This window comes from Cydia splendana, chromosome 2 (genome assembly GCF_910591565.1).
Source record: "Cydia splendana chromosome 2, ilCydSple1.2, whole genome shotgun sequence".
In the NCBI taxonomy this organism is placed as follows: domain Eukaryota; kingdom Metazoa; phylum Arthropoda; class Insecta; order Lepidoptera; family Tortricidae; genus Cydia; species Cydia splendana.
The window spans coordinates 955,970-973,021 of record NC_085961.1 but is presented as its reverse complement, the minus strand read 5'-3'; the positions used below and the strand labels follow the sequence as shown (position 1 = coordinate 973,021).

The 17,052-nt window shown below is 35.8% G+C and overlaps 1 protein-coding gene across 1 annotated transcript in view; it reads left to right on the top strand.

Moving 5' to 3' along the window:
- The first annotated feature begins 1,913 nt into the window (after positions 1-1,913).
- Positions 1,914-17,052, top strand: part of LOC134801681 (facilitated trehalose transporter Tret1-like) — an 86,181-nt gene continuing 71,042 nt past the window's right edge. The window contains exon 1 of the mRNA XM_063774294.1: positions 1,914-2,456. The gene's annotated coding sequence lies outside the window, so the exon portion shown is untranslated. The remainder of the gene's footprint in view (positions 2,457-17,052) is intronic.

Sequence of the window (17,052 nt, the reverse complement as noted above, 5' to 3'; positions counted from 1 at the left end):
CATTCCTTATTTCCTTCAGGCGTATATTCATCATCATCTCGTTCATTATAAGTAAATTAAAATTAACAAATAATTAAATTATACTTACAACTGTAGATATAATTAGTCACCATTATATTATAACGTTTATACAAATTACTAATTCCGCCACAACACTACGAAAGCGGTTATAAACATTTCAATGTGGTCAATCAAGACAGTTATTTGTACCTACCAATTTTGTAATTAACACCAACTAAAGGATAACTCACGCTAGACCGGGCCGGGGCCGGGCCAAAGTTTCCGGAGATCACCGATCAGCCGTCATAGAAAATGACATGTCAGACAGTCGGATAAGTCTCGGGGTGATAAGTTAAGTCATCATCATCATCATCATCATCATCATCACTGGCTCAGTGACCCAAAGAGGATCTTGGCCTCTGACACAAGAGAGCGCCACTCTGCCCTATTCTGCGCCACTTCACGCCAGTTGGGTATTCCGAGGGCGGACAGGTCTTTTTGGGCTTCGTCACTCCAGCTCTGGGACGCCCCGACGGACGTTTTCCGCCCGGGTGCCCCACATACGCTCTTCTCACAGCACGATCCTCCCCCATCCTCTCCAGGTGACCGAGCCAGCGGAGTCGTGTGGCTTTGATCTCGCCAATTATATTGGGCATCGCAACACGCTCCTCTAGCTCCCTATTTTTCCTTCGCCTCCAAGTCCCATCTTCCTCTCTGATAGGCCCCAGAATCTTCCGCCAGATTTTCCTCTCCGCCACTAAGAGCTTGCTCTCTTCTTTCTGAGTCAGCGTCCAAGCTTCACACCCATACATCAAACAGATAAGATAAGTTAAGTAATTAATATAATATGTAATAAGTAGACAGAGATTGAAATAGAGAGCCTTATTTTAGAGAACTTATTTTACAAAATCCATTTTGTAACTTGTTGGATTAACTATAAAATCTGGACCAAAGACAACCATTGTAGATATAGAGGCATTAGCGTCGAAACAAGAGCGTGCAAATCACACAGCTCCATACTTGGATATCCTGCACTATAATTCGTTATTCATTTATTCCGATAAGGCCTGTAGTTGACATCGAGGCGCCTACGCTGCCCACACCTCTACCTAATGCGGTTTAGTTGACTCTACAAAACCTAGACGTTCGTTGATAATTTTCTGTTGACTGCAAAATTACAATTTCTTTTAATTCTGAGTGACCCAAATTTAGTAAGCTTTCTTACAGCAAGTCGTAGCCAAAATTATTGTTTTCACCGATGTATTAAATCCCCATCAATTATTAAAGTTCAGTAAATGAATATCAAAATAAAACTAAAAGTTTTTTCATACTAAAACAGTTGTTGTATGTACGATTGAAGAATTATAATTTGCACCGATTCGTCCTACAAGTTGTTAGAGAGACCCACATCTTTATTAAAGTTTTCGTCTAAAGAAAACAGCTTTGGTTGTATTTCCTAGACTGCAACTTAATTAAAAAAAACTGAGATGGCAACATCATGATCATGAAGACGTGTTGTTAATAAAATAATAATAGGAGAGCGCTTAATGCTATAGGGTCGGCCGATTTTATTATTAAATTATATTAGCCGGTAAAGTCTGTAAACGAACAACAGCAATTTTAATCCTTCAAGTAACATTTAACGAAATAAAGAAAAAAGACTATAAAGCTTAATGAGTCAATTAAGGATTTTATCAGAGCTCAAAATGTTTGAATGCACTAAAAAACAGCAAGCGCTCATTGTCGGGAAAGTCATTAATCCGAAACAAAAAACTATTGTCCTCGGTGTTTTTCAACTTTTTGGACAAACCCCAGCTGCTACTTTCGCTATTTCGTAATTATGTCAAGTAATTCAAGTATACGTGTAAATTACGTTCTAAGAAAAATGTTACGGTTTCATTTCAGGCTCTTAAAATCCCAGTATAAAGATATGATTCACGACAAGATACCTAATGCAAGACCTCAAAGGACATCTAACAAGTGGAAAGAACACATCAATTAAGGTTATAAATGAAACGCGCCGGCGCAAAGCTCTATCGTAGAGTGTGGTAGAGTTCTTCATTCATATAATGACAAATACATGTGTCCGACTTACTAACACAGATAAACATCAGATGCTATAACAACTGCCAAAGAAATGTAGACTGTGAAATGTAAAAGATAGGGTTGAGGATCAGGCGTTTGATTGTGTTGCACATGGGGTTAGTAAACATCGACGCGCGCGCAGCCGATGGTTTGGCTCGTCAGTTTAAAGCCGGCAGCTATTCAGAGGCACGCGTCCACTAACTCGCGCGCACGTGTCGAAATCGAAATTTAAAAAACCGTTTTTAAAATTATATATGAAGAGTGCCGCAAGGGTGCGTTTTTGGCCCAGTGTTTAAAATATCGATCCAGTTCATAGTGTTCTAGTGATTTTAATTCATGTGCAGTGGTCCATTGGGATGCTGATATAAATGGTGAGTGATTTCAAAAGCATGAATGACACCCATTGTTTAGAGGAGCTTTTCAAATAAACAGTCAGACGTTCGATTTAGCCATTTATCTGAGTGATTTTTAATTAAGAAATTTAACTCTTAGTTTTAACGGCTTGCGCTTAAATGTGAATTTTACTACCGGAGATAGTCAAAAGGTTGCAGTTGGTTTATGTTTACGTTTTGTTATCGCAGAATCATTAAGTTTAGGAAGCGATAAGGGCACCGAGTCACTTTGCTTACGAGATTTATCTGTGGGAAATTTATGATAAATTCGTTGGAAAGTTTTTTTCTAAAACCTTGAGTAAACATTGTCAATGCCAAAGCCTCAAGTACATTTTCTACATCGCACTATCGTGTTATCTTTCAAGTACCTCTTTACATTTTCGTATCCAAAGTACAATTATTTTTAGTCCTAAGAAGTCTTTTATAAATTTTGAGTAAAACCTTTTACCGATGCAAAAATAGTGTTCTAGAAATCTCTTATTTGTAGCATGTCAAATTATTTTCTTTTATACGAAATATTTTAAAAATGCTATTAGTGCTATTTTTGATAGTATAAGTTATAAATACGACATGTTTTTCTACAATGTTTACCGGTCAACCTCATTTGGCTAAACAGGTAAATACATACGTCCGGCACCACCATAATAAGTAACGTACTATTTATCTACCATAAACCGCGTTGAATTCTCAAGACTTAAAGCTCCAACTGGACTTGCTAGTATATCTCCATTAACTACCGTAGCTTTCTCTGTCATAAAATCTCCTTCATCTATTAAATAGTAGAAAACTGGCATATGCATAATATTAGTTGCTACATTTTATGTGCATCTATCAATATTGTTAATCTATTCTTTTATTGTTCCTTTTGTTATATTCTCAAGTTTGTATTAGGCTATTTTATTTAAGTTGTACACTACCTTTTTTAGATTTGCGAATTTTTAAGTTATTTACACTCAGAATCACGGGCTCTTTCGATCCTAATAGGGGAAAAAAACTGTTCAAAAATTTTTCGTTCCTTCCATTCCGTTACCGTCGCACAAAGTTAAAAATTGCAACGGAATGGAAATTTTGGAAAACCATTTTTTTCCTATTAGGGTCGTAGGAACTCGAGATTCTGAGTAGAAATAACTCAAATAACTAAAAAAGAAAAACAAATATAAAAACAAGTTTAAGACTGTACAATTTTAAATAAAATGGAACAATTATGCCTAAATAAAATCCTGATTGATTATTAAATAAATTTAATCTTCTGTACGTGCTTATTAATTCTCTTCATTGCCTTTATTATCGGGTAGTTACTTTAAAATAGAACAAGTTAAAGTGAGGGTTGTTCTTAAAGCTGACCCATAATAGCTTAATCTCAAATTAAATCTCTCTTAGGCAGTGCACGTAACTTTGGACGGCTCAAGTCGGTACTCAATAACTACTTGTTATCAGGAAGAATTTTAATCTTCTTCAAGTGCAGGATTATTTTTGATAGTGTACAATTCTACATCTTTATCGTAATGTGCGTTTTATAACCAAGCTCAATTTTATTGCCTAGAGGTGTTCCTATAAGTATTTATGGTTTAAAGTACTTACACGTTTTATTTTTATTGCGATTTTGCGATGTAATTTTCTACCTGGTGCTATTATATGAAGTGTAATTTATGCTCCTTAAAAGGTGCGGAGAATTTTATAGTTTTATAATCGTAGTTAAAACAGTAAAACCCCTTTGTGTGAATATTTCCCGACACTTCGTAATTCTGTTAAGTATATAAAAGTTTTATTTTCCAGTTATAGCCATTTTCTAGGTTTTGTATCATAAAACATTTTTTTTTATTATAGACCTGTGACCTGTGTCACATGTTTTTTAAAAACTATTCTAATAAATAATTAGAATGATAAGGTATACATCATTTTGTCAAAAAAATTAAAATTTTAAAATGTAATCTGCAAAAAGACCACAAGGGCGCTTTAAGAATAGCCAATAACCGTCAATATTTTATAAGTTTGTTACTGAGAATTGGTTTTTAGTTGAAGCTACCAATTTTTTTATACATATCAGTATCAGTTGATGATAAAATTTATTAATTCATAATAACACAGGTCAAAAACACAGAAGTACATTGTCAAAAATTATACAATTAATAATAAATACAAATTCTTCCAAGTTATATTTAAAAATATGATCAAATTTTTAGTTAGGATATCCACAACGCAGGCTTCGTCAGGTGGCCACAAATGCAAATCCGCAACATGCTTCGTCCAAAACAAACCAATGATGATATCCGCAACAGGCTTCGTCATTTCTAAACAATAATGCTAAGTTAAACAATATTTAATTATATATCTGATATCAGTGCATGTTTGAAATGCAAACTGAACAGAATAGGATAATGCCATAGTTCTGGTAGGTTTTACGAGACATAAACATAAAATTCCTTTCTAATCATTCCATAAATCCTTCGTTTGGTGCCCAGAGCGACGCCTGATATGTTTACGAGAAAAATGTCAGCGTAACTTGTGCGATAATATAATCTCTGATAATACCTGACGTTTGGCTGGGCTCAAGTTACAAACAAGAATTGTACAGCAGGCGTATTATGGATGGCTTTATTCACATGATAAAATATCTGTTACTTTTAAATACCGCGGGATATAAAGTGATGGACACCGTTTTATCACGCTGTCACGTAGACAAGAACACCAAAGCTAAAAACTGCCACTGCGTATTTGCTTTAATGTCAATTTGGAGTGTTCTTACTTTGATTTACTTATATAATTTGCACAAACCCAATATGAACAAATTATGAGCTAAGTTCCCCATTTTTTTCGATATGAACATGTGTACTTGTCAATGAAACACTATAATAATTTGTGGTGGTGTGTCCTCATACTGCTCAGAACGTTTTTAGAGGTATAAAAACAGAACATGTGTGGAGTTATTTAAAGCTAGTTTTTGTCGAACAATGTCAAAACAATGTGGTGGGATTAACTGTACCACGAAATTGGTTTTCGTTTTCTATTGCTGAGAAATACAGAAAAAGTGGTAAAATTTACCGTCTCGAGCGAGACAAGCAAACAGCAAGATTTCAAAAACTTTTTCAATTTTCTTTCACGTAGACTTTCTGCATGTATCCAGGTTACATGCATTTTAACCCGATATTTTATCTTGACCTAATGAGGTCGGATCAAGGACCAGAAGCATGTGTAGATGACATAGTTATCGAATCACATGCAAGATCTGGTAAATCCCAATTGAGAGCTGCGTCTCGCCTGACATCCTAGCCAGCCATTACTCAACTCCAAGGAATGTCGTTAGATGTACGATGACTTATTGAACTTTGGTTTGGTTGTTACTATATTATTTTAAGTAGCTGGCAAGTTAGGTTTGTTAATAGTCATAAGGAACATGTAAGGTAAACGTCCTAATGCTAATGTTTGACAGCCTAATTCGAATAGCTGACAGCTCGTTTGTCACCTCTGTGATCGAAGTTAGGATGGAAGGTGGGATTGGAACAGTGTTAAATTCATTTGCGTTTCCTTCATTTGTTACAATTTCACTAGTTTCTGACCAAAACTGGATATTTTGCCGAAACCAAAGCCAAAACTGAAGCTTCGGTTTTGTTTAAGTTTCAACCAAAACCGAAACTTCGGCCGAATCAAGATTTTTACGCCGCAACTGAAAGTCTACTAAAAATACAGTTTCGGTGCGGCCGACAGATCCGGCAATATTTTGGCCGAAATCAAACCTTCGAGCTTCGGCCGAAATCAGCCGAGACCGTAATCGAAGCTTCTGTCAGACACAAAATGTTACCTACTTGAATGAGAAGACTTAAATGTGAAGATAATAAGGAGGATTCGCAGAAAAGTTAGATCTCTATAACATTCTTGATGTTTAGCGATAGCCATTTAAAAAAATATTGTACTTATGTTTGTAACTACCTACTTTTGAAAACGGAATAAACATAGGTGTAATCATGTAGGTAAATCACATAGGTAATAATGTGACGGTCAAAGATGAATGATGTAAGAGTTCACGGTGACATACCATACTGATATTCGAAGTGTTGTAATGTCTTGGTGTAAACAAAAACAAGGACTAACACTTGCCTTCGTGAAGCAATCTTCACATCTATAACTCAATTCACAAGAAGTCAGAACTAAATTACACATAGCCAACCCTATAAACTTGGTCCGCCCACACGGTCAGATTTAGGAGAATCGCTTACTGGAATTGCATCAGTACCTACTTACCTACAGATGATAACATTAAATAACTATTATAGGACATTATTTAATTACACAAATGGGTTAAGCCCCATAGCAGGCGTGGCTCACTCCGCGATTTCGTCGCTTTGCTACAGGTAGCTAAAAGTACATCCGTTCCACACCAATTTTGGTGGCTAGCTATAACCCGCGCGTGGCCCTGTCGCCACCTATAGACTACCTACCACCTATATACTAGCGGCCATACCTGTCCTGATCGTAACCGACGCGTTTTGTTAGAGAGTGAGTATTCTGTACCTAGTACTAAGTATTATTTATTCTGAGCCCATAATACTTAAGTTCAATAAGGCTTGTGTGGTAGGTAGGTTCTTTGACAACGCTATCGTTACGATATGATACCTATAAGGTAATTAAATACATATAGAAAGCTGAAACCCTGGACCATCGATTCAGATTCACAGGCAGGGTCACTGTTAGGCCAGACATGCCGTCAAAAGAATAAACACTCAAGTAACAACATTGTTTTTGAGTGTTACAAACTCATGTTTTGCGTCCTCATAGACGTTTCCGCTAAGATTTTCTCCAGGAAATAACTTTGAACTATCCATTAATTACTGCAAACCAATCAAGCCAACATCAACAGTCAAGTTAAAAAACTGCAAAAATCCCACCACATTAAATCACTGATCCAGCCAAGAATCAAGAAAAAAGCAGCCATTATGAGCCAGCGCAGAAAAATCCCGTTACTTTTTAGTAATTTGAGTCATTATGCTATCAGAGGTCGGCTACCTTATCGCATGTAAACAATAACTTTGTTGTTCTGTTGAATATTGAGTACTGGATGACTTGTTCAGGGAGTTATGATTTTTATGGTCATTAAGAAAAGATAAACAGTGTACTTGAAACCAGTGGAGGGAATTTTAAGAAAACTAGATTCCTACGTGATTTTTTTAATGATATAGGAGGCAAACAAGCAGACGAATCTCCTGATGGTAAGCAACTACCATCGCCCTTGGACCCTGCAACACCAGAGGGGTTGCCGCCTTTAAATTGGGAGGTAGGGTATGTTCTTTTTTTTGAAGGTTTGAAGGTCGTATCGGACCGTAAATACCGAGGACGACAATTCATTCTACAGTTTAGCTGTTTGCGATAATATTATAATCTATAATAATTTTAACAAATATATATAAATGAAGCCAATCATAAGTCATATCATATCTTTTAAACTTATATCCGTTAATCCGTTTGGCCGAGCTTAAAAAACATAACAGGCAAACGTCACATCGAAAGTCTTATGTAACTTTTGCCATCGATTTAGTTACCTCCGATATTATAATATTATTAAGGCCTATTATCTGTTCTTCTGGATTATAATTATTCATAACTAGCTCTCTTCACCTCTATAATGATGATTGATTAGTTAAAAAGTATAGATTAGAAAGCCCGTTGAAGTTATTGTGCAGAGCAATTTTTAATACTGGTTAGTAGTAAAGCAGTGAAATAAATAAAAAGGATGGCTAACGCTAGACCGGGCCGCGCCCGGGCCGCGCCCGGGCCGCGTCCGACATGTCATTTTCTATGACGGCTGATCGGTGATCCCGTGGTGCTTTCAATAGAAAACGAAGCGCTGGAAACTCCGGCCCGGCCCTGGCCCGGTCTAGCGTGAGTCATCCTTAAAGCTGAAAATTTGTATCACACACATTTAGCTATTTACAAATTTGTTGTTAACTTTCTTCACGGTTTTCTCGTTATTTGTTATCAAAAATCAGAATCTGCCAGACGAGTGTTTTTCTATACTTATAGATAATGTCGCTGATAAGATAATTCTGGTAATAGATAATTAGTTATAGCTCTGATAACAAACGAAGAATGATATGTTTTCGGTCTGAAACTACAAAGCGGGAGAAAGCGAGGGAAAAGTGTCTATAGAAGAATAATATCTTGGCTAATACAGCATATTATATAAATAAATAGTTACTATTATATTTTTTGCGATACTACGATAACTGCAGGCAATCATGCAGGTGTTTTATCGATACATCATGTCCATAATCTACTCAAATATTAAAAACAGGATTATATTAATCAGATAAATTAGTTTTAAGTACTTGTACATTTTTAATTTTATTATTTTAATAAATATCTTTGATATGATCATTTAAGATTAGATCTTGGGCGTCTTTTTATGTATTTTAAATAAATGAGTTAAAAAGAAACAAAATGCAGGTCCCGGGTTCGAATCCTGGTATGGGCATTTAGGTATTTGTGTATATAGGAAGAACTACAGGACTTCTTCAAAAAGGGTTCATACAGGTTTTCAAAGGATCAGCATCGCGCATCGCGATTTGCAAGCGCCTCATACACGGTCACATGTAAAAAAAAAAACATTCTTCGAAGAATCACAAATTCTTCGTTAGTCTAGCAAAAATATGGACAGCTTTTTAAACACGACAAAGTATAAAGTCACGTGTTATTTTTTGCTGAGCCACAGCTCCGTTGATTTTGTAAACACCGCCATGTTTGCAAACGGCCAGTCTCGAGACTTTCGCAAATATACGGGTCACGTTGTGAGCTCACGTGGGACCGGGGAAAATAAAAAAAATAATGAGCTACTTTTTTGTCTTTGGTGCTAAGTTGTCTTCGTTCATTTAAAAGCAGACTAGAGTTAGACCAAGAAAAGTCTGCAGCGATTTTCATAGCCCACGCAGTGCAAATGTTATTTTAAACGTCAAGCTTCTATGAAATTATGACGTATAAATAACACTGGTACTGCGTGGGCTATCAAAATCGCTGCAGACTTTTCTTGGTCTAACTTTATGCACGACATGACCCAAGTAACATAGGTAAATTAAGTGACAAGCGTATAATTTGAAATATATTGGACAGGTGGAATACTACCCTTAGATACAATCGTAACGGTATCCAAAAAACGTGTATAGTAAATTTACAGGAATATAATATTCGCTCAACCATTACACAGAAAATGGCTACGTGATACTACTCAAAAATGGGCCCTGCATGGTTTTGTATGCCATACTAATCTCCAGTACATTGACACAAATGACACAACATGAGTGTATTGGCTGACACAACATAACACAGCGAGGTCACTTTACTGTGATTCTATTGAATGTGCAAAGTGCAGGCGAGCCCAGTCGCATTTGATATTTAAATCTTGCGGTGCGCGTGAGATGCACTGCAAGAAATATCGAATCAAATTGTGTATGTGGCTTATTGGTATAGTATTTGGCAAAAATCGATTCTGAATAGAGTTTTATCGACTACCGTACCAAAAAACACGCAGGCTGCCTACTGGCAAGCGATTAGAGTAGCCTATGGATATGGACGTTTCCAATAAGTTGCCATAAGTCTGATATTCCCGTTGCCGATCCTTTAAAACCTGTATACTTTTTTGAAGAATTCCATATAGCAATCTCTATTACTATTTAGGGAAACGTCTTATTAACTTTTTCTGGTTCCTCTTAGCGTTCGACTCGTGTCCGGTGTGCGATTAGAATAACACAATTGATTGTATGGTACAAACTCTACAATGTCGAGTTGACATGACATCAGCTACTACTAGACTAGGTACCTACTTATGAACAAATATAAAAACGATTAGACATTTCTTACTTAGACAATATTCCTCTCAAAACTTATTACCCAAATTCAATATCGTTCGTATGTTATTCGTGTAATCGTTAAACGATTCTTAGTTTTAATAGAGTTCTTTAAATTAAAAAGAAATAGGTCCAACCCAGTCTTCACATTGTTGTAAACATTTCTCCAAAGATAGTATCTCGCAATATAATATGTTTTATAACACATATTTACTAGTTATTATCGTCAAAATTTTCTCGGAAATGTAACACACTTTTTCCCGGCCACGATGCCAAAAGATAACGCAATATATTTACATACACATGAGGCATTGAAATAAATGTACTTACCTACTTTATTTCTCGGTAAATAGCTCAAGTGGCCGTAGTCAAGGCCTGACCTTCATGATATTACAGTTGTTAAACAATGTTTTGACAAATGTTCAAGGCGCGTTTCAATAACAAATTTTTCCTTCTACTTATATCTAATTGTAATAATTGACCGATACTTTATATTCGAGGCCAATAGAAATCCTACTAATTCGTATAAATATGAAAGTGATGAAATATTTTGGTTATGTGGATGTTTTTTCCTCGAATTTCTATAAAATTTGGCACACGGGTAGTAAATATCCTGGATAGGACAGGATTCTATTTTTCACGGATAATTGTTGAAATTCATTTCTTTATGTGTGTAAAAAGATTTTAATAAGAAAAATAATAATTCAATTACGTTTGAGATTAACTTGATTTGCGTAAGTCTCTCCATTAATTTTTAGTTGTTTGTAAATGCAAAAGTTTACTCAATACCATAAAAACTCATCCCCCTAACTTATATCTAAATGAACTTTCTTTAAAAAAGTACTCTATGAGAGCCCTTTAGCTCAAATAATATCGAGTTCGGTCGCGTACAGTTAGACAAACTAGTACCGGTTTACACTCCTGTGCATGCATCTGTCATCGCTCTTACTCTCTCCTACATAAAGTCTGATTTTGAATAACCTGACTGCATTTCGTGTTAAACCTATTGTTAAAACGTATTGCATTTGTAAAAGCCCTTATGGGTTAAATTTTAAGGGTTATTTTTGAATCATTTATATGAATTTGTAGGTATTATAATCATTCGCGTGTCATGAATGACGCGTGCTCGGTCTTTAAGGAATTTAGTTATTTACTCATACTTGTACTAATATACCGTTACAAATTTTTAAGTGGTGCTATAGTGTTCAAAAATGTATGGTGATTAAAAATAAAGTGTATAAATGCATACAAACACGTTTAAATAACATATCGACTCCATGACGAATTTAGTAACATACAGTATTTTTTTTTAAAGGCGGACTTATATTGCCACATGGATTCCATTCCCCTATCATTTACTCGCATTGATAGAGCCAAACAAAAATTAATGTACCTACAGTGGTGAAATAAATCTATCGGAGGACTTTTTTTTTTATTTTACTGAGAAAGAAACTACATTTTTAAATAAAACTAAACTCAGTTCTGTAGAAAATGCTGATGTTTAGTATTCCGTTTTTTTCCTTTTGGTTGTTTTGTGCCGGATGGCCGGATGTGGAAATATCAAATATTTTGAATACTTACTTTGCTTTTTTGCTGCGAAACGAAACGTGTTACTTACATAACATATATATTATATTATGTATAGAGAGTAGTTGCAATGTGGTATAAATTATTGATATTAATCAGGAAAACTGCAGATTTGAACAGGGGCCTGACCGACGACCAAGAACAACCAGACATATTCTAATGTTAGTAACAAGATATGAATGAGATCTGGACTAGACATGGATCTGATCTGTCAGTGTCGAATTTGACGTTTTTGCCTGAAAAAATGTCATTTTTGACAGTTTTGACACTGACTGATCAGATCGGTATAAATCCAGATCGAATTAATAAAATTAGAGTAGGTATCTACTGAACTTCACGTTCGAAATTAAAAAAAAAAAGTATTGATGCTTGACTCGTAAAAAGTGTCTGCCATGCTCTAATAGTTTTACAAAGAGATACCTATATCTCAATATGTGAAACAATTGGAGTGTGACGGATACCTACTTTTGACCGAAAAGTGTAGTGATTTATCTCTCTTATTTGTAAAAGTACGAGCATTAGGTGACAGTTTAAGGAATGCAATCCCGCATGAGGAACTCAATCCCGGTATTCCGCGGGATTGTCATTTTCAGTCCCGCGGGATCCCGGTATTTGCGGGATCCCGCAAGTTAGTATACAATTTTACGAACTGGTACTAAATTTGAAGGTTGAAAACAAAAAGTAAACTAAAATTAGAAATAGTACATTTTGTATTAAAAGAATACGGTATAATGACGGTAATCAAGAATTTAAGAACGTGTGTAAAGGCTTAACTAACGTGATTTCGTAAGTCCTGTACCACTCGTAGCACACACAATGTTTTTCATCACACCTGTGAGGAAAAAAGGGGGAAAACAATAAAAAATCTGCCTAATTTCGGACGTACCTACATAACAAAATTGCCTGGGTACAAATTTAAGATTTACGGACCGCGTCGCCTACGCAAAATAACACCTTTTACGAGCAAGTGTGATAATAAATAGACAAATTCGGGCAAAATGCTCTTCCGTGTCATTACTCCTTTCCTCCATAGATGCATTTAGGCTCCGTGAAGAATTTTCGCCAGTAGGCACGAGCCCGAGCCTGTGTTCCTTGTAGTAACACGTAAGAACCACGTCGCTCTTCGATCCCGCAAATCCCGCGGGATCCCGCTTAATTTACGAGCGGGATTAATCCCGCAAATTGCATGCGGGATCCCGGTATTTCGGGATCCTGGTATCCCGGTATTGCATTCCCTAGGTGACACGTAGTGGCAGATATTTATGGCGCCAGCTCCTATCAGATACTAATGATGACTTTACCTAATCGTTAAAGTTTGCTAAGAGCAAATGAAATTACTTTCTATAAAAATATTTTAATTTGTGTTATTTCAATGTAGATACACTACTACATATTTTATTATATTATTTTGGTGTGTACGTTAAATTTTTGTGCGGAAATCGCCGAAGTAAAAACAATAATTTTTTTTTTTTTTTATTTAAAAGTGGAAAAATTACAGTCTTGGGTGAGACTTGAACTCACGATCCCTGAGGTTATCCAGGGGTCGTGAGTTCAAGTCTCACCAAAGACAGTAATTTTTCCACTTTTAAATTTATTCTAAACTTAATAGCATCGTTCGCAGACGTTTCTGCTTGTTAAAAATAAAAATATGAATCTATGATGACTAATGAATCAGCTTGATAACGGGTTTTACACAAACATTAATTAAAATGAACTCAGGTCAAGGAACAGCGATAAATCATGACCTGTATAAACCCGATATGTGATGTACCTACAGTTCTGGGCAGTGTAGTAGTAATCGTGTGTGTAAATATTGTGCAGACATTTTAGGGCTTGTACTTATTTTCCTATTATTCAACTGAGGGTACTCTCTTATTTAGATTCCCTTTGTTTTGATTTACATTTAAGACCAAAATCTAGACAATGACAAAATGTCTGATTATTTAATTACACAAACGGGTTTACCGCGATATAATTTCATTGTTTTCACACACACACGCGCGCATACACACACACACACACACACACACACACACACACACACACACACACACACACACACACACACACACACACACACACACACACACACACACACACACACACACACACACACAAACATACACAACACTACAAACACACACAGACACATAAAATGTCTGAAATCGAATTGAGTAAGGTCTGTATTTTATTAATTATGAAGTAAAACGTGAATGCCAAAAGTAGACTACCCGATTAGAATATTTTGTAGGTTAGATCCTTATCAGCTACGATCTCGTCGCGATCGCTCGCTTCGCTTTAAATTCTCCCGCAAATCGCCAGTGTGATAAAGATCTTAGTGAGCGAAACATGTTGCTATTTTTAAGTATAAATAGTTAGAAGAATATCTTGGATTTGTTACACCTATAGCTACAGATAATATCTGTATCTTTGTTACACAATGGATACGAGAATTGTAACAAATTCTGTGTTTACAAACAGATTTGTTACATATAAACCAGACCGTCGTTAAATCCGCTGTAAAACGATGAAAAGTAGGTGTGTTTATGAAGCTGTGTCTAGAAAGTGATCTAGATAAGATTAAGGTTATGTAAACTATGTAATACGTATCTAAATTATGTGTTTACCTACTTTCATGTTTTCGGTTTCTGTAAATCTCTCTATTTGTAAAGCTTGAGTGGTTACATATGTAGTGCATAGGTAATTATTTTCCATCGTATTTTCATGGAAACGTACGAACGTGCAGCTATTTCAGTCAGTCTCGATACAAAAAGTACTGAGGTTCACTGAAGTAGCACGACAAATATGAACGTTTCCGAGAAAATTCGATGGAAAACAATAATGCAATACATCTGTAGGTAGGTACCCTATTTTTTTTAGCCCGTGATAGTGTCCCACTGCTGTACCCTATATCAAAATAAAATCAATTTAAAAGTTCGATTTCCGCTCTTTGTGAGAACTGCTTGAAAGCGTAATATTTATTTGTACTAAGTAACAATAATGATCTTAGTTGGTCTCTGAATAAAATAAAATTGAAATTGTATTTTACTACCTACCGTGAAACCACCCAAGTAAAATCCAGCAGGTACTACAACTATGCCCCCCTAGTTTGTCCTCTGAGTTGGAAGGTCAGATGGCAGTTGCTTTCGTAAAAACTAGAGCCTACGCCAATGCTTGGGATTAGTTGCCAAGCGGACCAGACTCCCATGAGAGCCGTGGCAAAATGCCGGGATAACGCGAGAAAGAAGGGGTACTACAACTATCATATGGTCCATAAGTTTAACAGGTAATTAAGTAAGTAGGTAGATATCTATATCCATACCAATCTTTGTTATGGTGTCTGAGATTTTTTCTTCCTGTTGTGATTTTTTTAGCTTAAAACTGCAACATTCAAATATTATTGACACATATTCGCACCTGAATGAAGATTTGGAGCTTTTAGACTATAGAATGAATGAATACACAACAACATAAAAATAGGCTTAAATCTAGGCAAATTAGAAGTCACAGTGCTGCGAGTGGTTCCAGAAAAGGATAACACTCAGCATGTGTCGCAGCACATGAGTAGTGTTTCGAAGCTGATTTTCAGTGGGTGGTTGGTGTAAGGGACCCTTAGCTTAATTTGGGCACTGTAATAGGACAGCGAGTATAGGAGAAAGGAGAGGCAGGATAGAGTAGGGTGCTAATAAAAATTTCATAGCTCTTATACTATTACAAAAACATTCAATGTAAGTAAATACTGAGATAATTCAAACCTATCACTTAGTTGTTAATCGAGTAGCCATTATTGTTAACGGTAAGTTAAATTCTTTATCAATTATCCAATTTACGTTAAACGATGGTTAATGGTGCAGCGTTTGGGACAATTTCGGACAATCCAACTTGATTGAGATAGATGAAACAGTAGATAAAGCAAGTTTTAATATACTTAAGTACCTAAAAATACTTGTAGTTTCGGCCTACGAAACTGTAGCCTTACCATGAGTTTGACACTGACATTATTCGCTAGCGTGTGGTATTCTTTCTGTGTGGTTTTTAACTCCTATTGTGAAACATTGGTTAGTAGAAACAATAATATTAATTGTATCCCCGTGCTTTTACTTTGCACTTTACTAATTTGTTTGTTTTGCAGCCATTTAGGTTAATAATGTAAATTGCTTTTATAATTATAATGTTTCCTCATTAAGACCTACTGTATATGCAAACGTCTATATTAAGTAGAAGAAGATTTTAACTGCTCCCCTAACATTGTATGTAATCGTTTCTCTCGTCCGTATTAACTACTTAAAAAAAATAACATACAAATATTTTTTAACCGAGAATCTTACACAGATTGACCTATTAGCCTCAAAATAAGCAAAGCTTGTACTATGGGTACTAGACGACGATGTACATATATGTGTATGTATGTACTTATTTGGGGTAATGTATAGGTAATATCTATAGGTAACTCAGGATCAAATATTCGTGGTAAACACACAAATAAATGCCCTTACGGGGATTCGAACCCGGGACCTCCCGCTACGTAGGCAGCAAATATGTTGCGCTTTCATTACTACTACAATAGGGGCAATTGCAATAAACATTACATTACCCATTTAAACATGCAGACGCAGGTAGTTTGACTTTTTCAGACATAAAAAAATAGCCACTTAAATCTTTCGTACAAACAGCAACACTTAACTGTCCATCGGTGGACCTTATGCTCTTTATTATAAGGTTTATGAACTGTCAGTTAACAGTGTGGACGGTGTAACAATACAAAGTCAATCCGAACCAACCGAGAAAGCTCTAAAAAGACAAGCGATGAGAATTCCCCATTCCTCAATCCTTTTATACATTGTCATCAAGGACCTTAACGCTATGACTTTAAAGTTTAGTATTACATTTTATCATAAATTTCACAACGTTCGTAAGTGCCCAGTGCTTCTTTAAAAAATACGCTCTTTTAACAAATCTATAATCTATACAATCCTTTAACTATTTAAGAACCAAAATACCCTAAAACATGGTCACATATTCAAGCAAATCTAGTGTTAAATGGCTTAGTAATAAGCCATGTAATCGCTTGAAATGTATTACAGGCCAATTCATGTTTTAGTTATTCGATCTGTTTTCGATATGATACTGACCTGTCACTGATAAAAGTGACGTGT